The sequence below is a fragment of the Aegilops tauschii genome, chromosome 3 (assembly GCF_002575655.3).
Source record: "Aegilops tauschii subsp. strangulata cultivar AL8/78 chromosome 3, Aet v6.0, whole genome shotgun sequence".
Taxonomy (NCBI): Eukaryota; Viridiplantae; Streptophyta; class Magnoliopsida; order Poales; family Poaceae; genus Aegilops; species Aegilops tauschii.
Genome location: NC_053037.3, coordinates 59,190,333 through 59,196,624, shown reverse-complemented (window position 1 = coordinate 59,196,624; position 6,292 = coordinate 59,190,333). Strand labels below are relative to the sequence as shown.

The 6,292-nt window shown below is 44.6% G+C and overlaps 1 pseudogene; it reads left to right on the top strand.

Annotated features, from left to right (window-relative positions):
* Positions 1–1,193: 1,193 nt before the first annotated feature.
* On the top strand, positions 1,194–3,159 carry LOC109756761 (uncharacterized; annotated as a pseudogene).
* Positions 3,160–6,292: the final 3,133 nt, after the last annotated feature.

The following is a 6,292-nucleotide window of genomic DNA, read 5'->3' as shown; positions in this document are numbered from 1 at the left end:
TCTTTCTAGTAATTCTGTTCCATAATTCAGAGATTAATTGATAAATAGCTCTGCGTAGGATTCCACATCGCACATCCACCAAATCTACATTGGTATTCTTCTGCTCTTCATTGGATCCGAACATGGGAGATTGCTCAGGCAGGAGACTAGAGAAGGGACAAATTTTATTCACCTCATGGCATTGTACTTTTGTTCATGCTGATTACTGCGGCATACGGATCAAGCCATCTACATCCATCATTTCGTTTCCAGGTGCTGTTAATCCTTGTATTAACCATTTTAATGCAGCTTATTTAGAAACATGTCTTCAAGAAATTATTTGTCCGGTAGTGGAATCCCAAAAGGGTTCAATTGCTAAGTTCTTCAAAACTAGTAATTCTTTGAGGGAATCTGCATGTTTTGATCATCATAGTATAAACATGAAATAGTCAGTTTGATTTGCCATGCCTTATGTAGGATAGTTTGGAGAGGTGAGTTATTATTTCCGTGAAGAATTTTTATGTGAACATGCAGATTGGGGAGGATTCAGAAACAAATGTAAGTTGATGCATTAGTTTTATATCTCATGGTAATACAAATGTTTTAAGTAGCAACCACTTTCGACAAGGTCATTTGTTGTGCAGAAAAAGAAATGTCTCCATTGACAATTCAGAAATCATTTTTTTGTGGAGCTGTATTGTTTCATTAATTATCATCATGATACAATTCTCTTGATCGATAAATAGTTGTACTGTCAGTCTTAAGAGTCCAAAGATAATCAATCAATGCTATGCATTGTATATTTAATTTGAGCTTTTGTGTTTCAAGAAGGGCCCCTCGTTGTTGTCTTGCCCCTGGGCCTCGTATATCTATGGGACAGCCCTGACTGACATGTGGGTCCGTAGTAGATGGGACCAAAGGTTCAGTGGGTCAGAAGATAGGTTAGCTCGCTACTCGTGCCCCGGCGATGGATTCTTACGTGGGAGCGAGATGATTCAGCGTGACAACGACAGTTTCACTTGGACGTGTGGTGCATCCTGTAGGGCACCACAAAGTAAACCCCACCGTCTCGAGAAACTACCTCGCCGGCCAGCGGTCGATGCGGTACAAATAGCCTCAGCTGACCACGAGAAGCACAAGTAACAAATAGCGTCACGTCTCCTCCTATTAACAGTGTCAGAAAGAGAGAGAGAGAGAGCGCACCTACGCCGGCAATGGAACAGCGGAGGAACACGGCGGCCGAGGCGTCGGCTCGCAGCTTCACCTACATCAACGGGACGAACAGGGCCCAGCCACCCCACCCCCCCAATGATCGACGATTGTTGACCTATGAATAATTAGCGATATGATCGGGTTAATACACGTATTTGCCCCCCCCCCCCCCCCCCCCCTCCCCCCAACTTAAACAGAAAGAGAAAAATCGGTAAAAGGAATGGGCCCATAATAAAGCCCAATCACAGTACTGTCTGCTAATCTTTTTTTTTTTTGCGGATAATCTCTCTCAAGTCTCAACTCTCATATTAGCTCCATAGAAATTTGTATATTCAATTGTAGTTATTTTAATGGTGATTTATACGATGCTAATTCATTTTAAATTTCTTTTGTTTGATCTCCTTAGAGGTCATAAAAAGAAAAGCGCCCCCAAACATCACAAAGATTAATTCAATTTTTATGCATGTCGTATTGAGTTCTCAACCTACTAATATTCTTAATGGGGCTAATGTGCAAGTTATCAACCCCGGTCCAACTGAAGCCGTCTGCTGAATTGCATGATAATCTACACTGAAAAGGGAATTATCTACCAATTAGGGCATCTTCTGATGAATTTTTTTGTAGTTCTGACATTATATGCAATTCTAGGGTAAACTCTAACTAATACAAATTCAACTATACTTTAATTGCGTCGAAGCGACACATCAATATGGTATGACACTTCCTTGAGTTTTTTTCTTGGGTCAAGTTTACTTGGCCCCCCTATACCCAAATCCTGGCTCCGCCCCACGGGACGAATGCAGTAGTCGAGGCCATCATCGGCCGAAAACAAGTTTTAGAGCACCTGCACCCAAACCCTTTTTTTCTAGCCATCCATTCCCTGCATCGCGATTCATGCAAGTAGATTTCTCTTTTTTGTTTCTCATATAGAACATGTCTTGAAGTTCAAGCCTTTGCAAAACAGAAAAGCTTTCTAACTAGAATCTAGAATGAAATTTTTAGATTTTTTGGTTTCACATAAATATACAAAATAAGTTTTGTTTGATTAAAAAATTATTATTATTAGTATGGGTTTATCTAGGGCACATCTAGACGTGCCTTAGTTATTGCACATCTAAGTGACACAAGCAAGCATAGAAAGGAAAAGGAAAAGAAAAAAATATCGACACGAATCTTCGCGTAAGATCAATGTTATAGGACTTAGATATGCAATACTTATCGCACATATAGATGTGCTTTAGCAAAACTGTTTTAGTATTTATGTCACACAAAAAATTCTAAAAAAATTATCCTAAATTCTAGTTAGAAAGCTTCCAGCAGTGCAAAGGTTTCAACTTCAAGATATGTTTTATATGAGAGAAACAAAAAAAAAAATTTGATATAGAATGCATAGATCTTAAAGCAACGTTGGAGAGTCAGGATGGTAGGGCTGGGGTGCAGGTGCTCAAAAAATCTGCGTCATCCATCATCGGCGCCCGCCAGCAGTACCGCCTAGCCGCCAAGGACTGCCGCAGATTCCGCCCGGGCGTGCATCCCCTGCCCAACGCCGGCCAGGGCGCTTCAGCAGGTGGCGACATCATTGACCTCGCCCTCAGCCGGCTCAAGTGCTAGCAGGTTCCAGGCCGTACTGGGCAACATCTTCTCCATCTGCGCTGCGCGCACATCGGGCTCAAGGGCAACGTGCCCATGGTGGCGCGGCAGGTGGCAACTCCACCACGCCGACGTTGCCCGTCACGCGGAGACGGCGCTGCAATGCCTACACTCCGCCAAGTCGCACGGCCATGCGGCCGTTGGCGGATGTTCAGGCAGCCATCGCCGTGAGCAGTCGCCCACGCCAGGGCACCCGCAGCCCAGCAGCTCCTGCGCCGCGCGATCGACGATCTGGCCATGGCGGAGGCCGCGGTGGAGCATATGCGCCCGGCCATTGTCGCCTAGTTCTTCGACGCCTCAATGCTTCTGCATGGCTGACCGCACACGTACGGCTTGGAATCATCAATCTCTCTTCTGTTTTGTGTTAGGATGATCTCCAGCGTGTGGGCCCAACGGCCCACCGGGCCCTTAGATCCGCGTCCTGATTTGGGGCGCTCAACCCATTATGGTTGACGGGCCCCTGTCACCTGCACTATATATAAAGAGGTGGGGTTGGCGGCTCGCAATACGAGGTTCGTCGCAACGTCCTACACCCCATCTACATCCCTACCGATCTAGGGTTAGTGCAGTGCTGACGGGAAGCGCCGTCACCACTTCACCCACTCTCTGCCACCGCAGCCGCCACCATCCCACCATGGCCACCGGCGGCAGCTCTTCAGGCAAAGGAGAAGGTAATACCTATCACCACTGTTGCCGGAATTCTAGCCTACCCGATCCAAGAGGTCTATCAATGATATCAGACCATGCTAGGCTAAGATTTTCGGTACAAAGAACAAACAGAGAAAGAAAGATCCCTGCCTCCTCCCAAGAACCATAGACAGGGCAAAGAAAAATTCCTCAACGGACAAAGAAGCGCCGCCACAAGGCCGCGCCGTTCCTCTCGATCCCGAGTCGCATCGGCATGCCGAGGATTCGGGAAGAAGAACACCACCCCGAGAGGGGCAAAGGGCGCCGCTCGCCAAACCGCTCGACGGCGGCGCGCTCACCACGGGGGGAACGCGCCACCGGCGAAGGGGATGGCAACGGACGCCGCCGCAACGGGTGCTCCACCGTCGAACGCACAGGGGGAGCCGAGTTTGACTCTGCTCGCGGCTCTCTCTCTCTAACAGGAGGCGTGAAGTGGATGGGTGAAATCAAGAAGAGGGAAAGAAAGAATCGTGACAGCGGTGGCCGTCGCCGGCGACTGCACGTGGCGCGGTGGCCCGATGACCCGTACAGAGGCCGCCATCGCGAGCGAGAGGGAGAGGCGAGGGGTAGCAGAGGAGGCGCAGCCGTCGCTCTCTCTCTCTCTCTCTCTCTGCGGAAGAAAGAACAGGAAAGGGAAAAAAGGGTGAGGAGCTCGTGGCGGTGGCGTCACGCGCCGTCGCGCCGTCGTCGGCGGGCCGCTCCACTCGCGTCGTTTTCGGGAGAGAAAGACAGGAAGGCAACAGAGTGAGGGGAGCTAGGGTTCGCAACGCCCGTGCGGGCGGTTTTTGTTCGCGCAAGAGCCGTGGAGAACCGATCGATCGAATCGGACGGCCGGGAGCAAGTGAGCACGCGCTAACGGGCCGTGGGCCGGTTTCTCACCGCGGTTGACAGGCGGCGCTCGCCAGCCGGCTGTGGGCCGAGAGAAGCAGGCCGCAGAGCGATGCGCTGAGCGGGCTGTGGGCCGCCGGCGTGAAAGAAACGGCCCATGCAGAGAGTTTTTTCTGATAATTTTTACAGAGCACAATTTTGATGTTTTTTGTTCAGTTTTTGGGCAAATTTTCACCCAGTTTTTCTATTCAAATTGATCCAACGAAAGTTTTTCTTAGAAAATAGAAAAGTAAAAGTAATGCCTCTAAAAAGAAAAAATTCATGAATTTTTAATTCATGTTTTCCGCTACAAATAAATAAAAGTGCTCTTTAAAAAAAGTGAATAGAATTAAAGTAAAAGATTAAAATGTTGCTTCTCGAATGCATTTTTGAACCAACCGGTTAAAATTGCTTAGAGAGTAAAAAGAGTACAGAATTGTTTCTGAATAGAATATTGTAAAGTTTTCGCTGCATGGTAAAAGTTTTATGCTCCAATTAAATTGGAACCAACGGGAAAATTTAATTGGAAGAACTGTTTTTTAGCATTGTTTTTCTCTTGTGGGTGAAATAAGATGCAGATAGTTTCCGCTATGACAAAAGAAAGATATTTGTTTTAAAGTTAAAATATGGTATTGTTATTTTCTGACTAACGTTGATGATAACAATACTATAATTCTATGAGTCTTATGTTCTAAGCTTAAACTCTGATAAATTTTGTGTCAAAGTGATCAATTTTCAGAGAACAGTTAAAGATGAAGAAATGCTCTTGAACTAGAGAAATGCATATTTCTTGTTTCCGCTGCAATAAAGTTGATGATGATGATTATTTCTTAGCAAAGTTGTTTAATAGAAATACTATCATCACATTGTTTATGAGTTATATGCATTATTTCCATTTTTGCCCAACGGTGATATGGAATTAATGTAGAAGAATGAGTTTTATTCTAATTCTACCACAACGGTGATTTAGAGTATAAAAAGGAAGTTTTTAAAAAGTTTAATGTGCATATTTTTTAACCAGACCAACGTAGGGTTATTTTTATGCTCATTATTGTTGATTATTGGCTAAGTTTTCTCAGACTAAAAGTTTTCCATGTTTTCATTCGTGAAAGCGAATGGCTGGGTACTTGTTACCCGAAAGATGACCAAGAAAGTTCATAACGTGAGGGAGTATGTTCTCTCTAAAGAATGGCTTCAAAAGAAAAGAATTCTTGGATATTAATCCAAGAAAAGAAAACAAATAGATCATTGAGAGTCTTGGTTGACGAATATCTTTCATGTATCCTATATGAAGAAGATTTTTCAGTCAACACGATTTGAGATGAAACAAGCAACATGCGTGTTTAATTTGACCAACGTCGGATTAAGCATGTGTGTCAAAGAGCGTTCGGATTTATTTCTGAATTTCATGATTGCATATGCAGTCAAAAGAGCCAATTCTGGCATTTATGTTCCTTACAGGGAATTACCCGCATAGCGGGAAAAGAGGATTTTGTTAAAACCCGCATGGCGGGGAAAGTCTGGGAAAATACCTGCTTAACTGGGTAAAGTTGACATAGTATTATGTCAAAAATCCTATACGTCAGGAGAAATTTTGGCTAAGACTTATCATGTGTGACAGGAGAAAGATATGATGACTCATGTGCATTTAATGAGTCCCACTCTGGGAGACAAGTATGGAGTAGCTATTATGCTTTCCTAGTATCGACCGTACACCTTATGTGCAACGGTCATTAAGCACTCAATAAATCCAAAGAGAATAAAAGTTACAGACGAACCTAAAGATAAGAATGATATGCAAGTGTGACTTGCAAAAGTACTAATGATAAAGAACTATTTTGAGTTTCCGAAATGGAATGAGGAATAAGGAAAAAGTACTCCCATACCGTTAACAGAT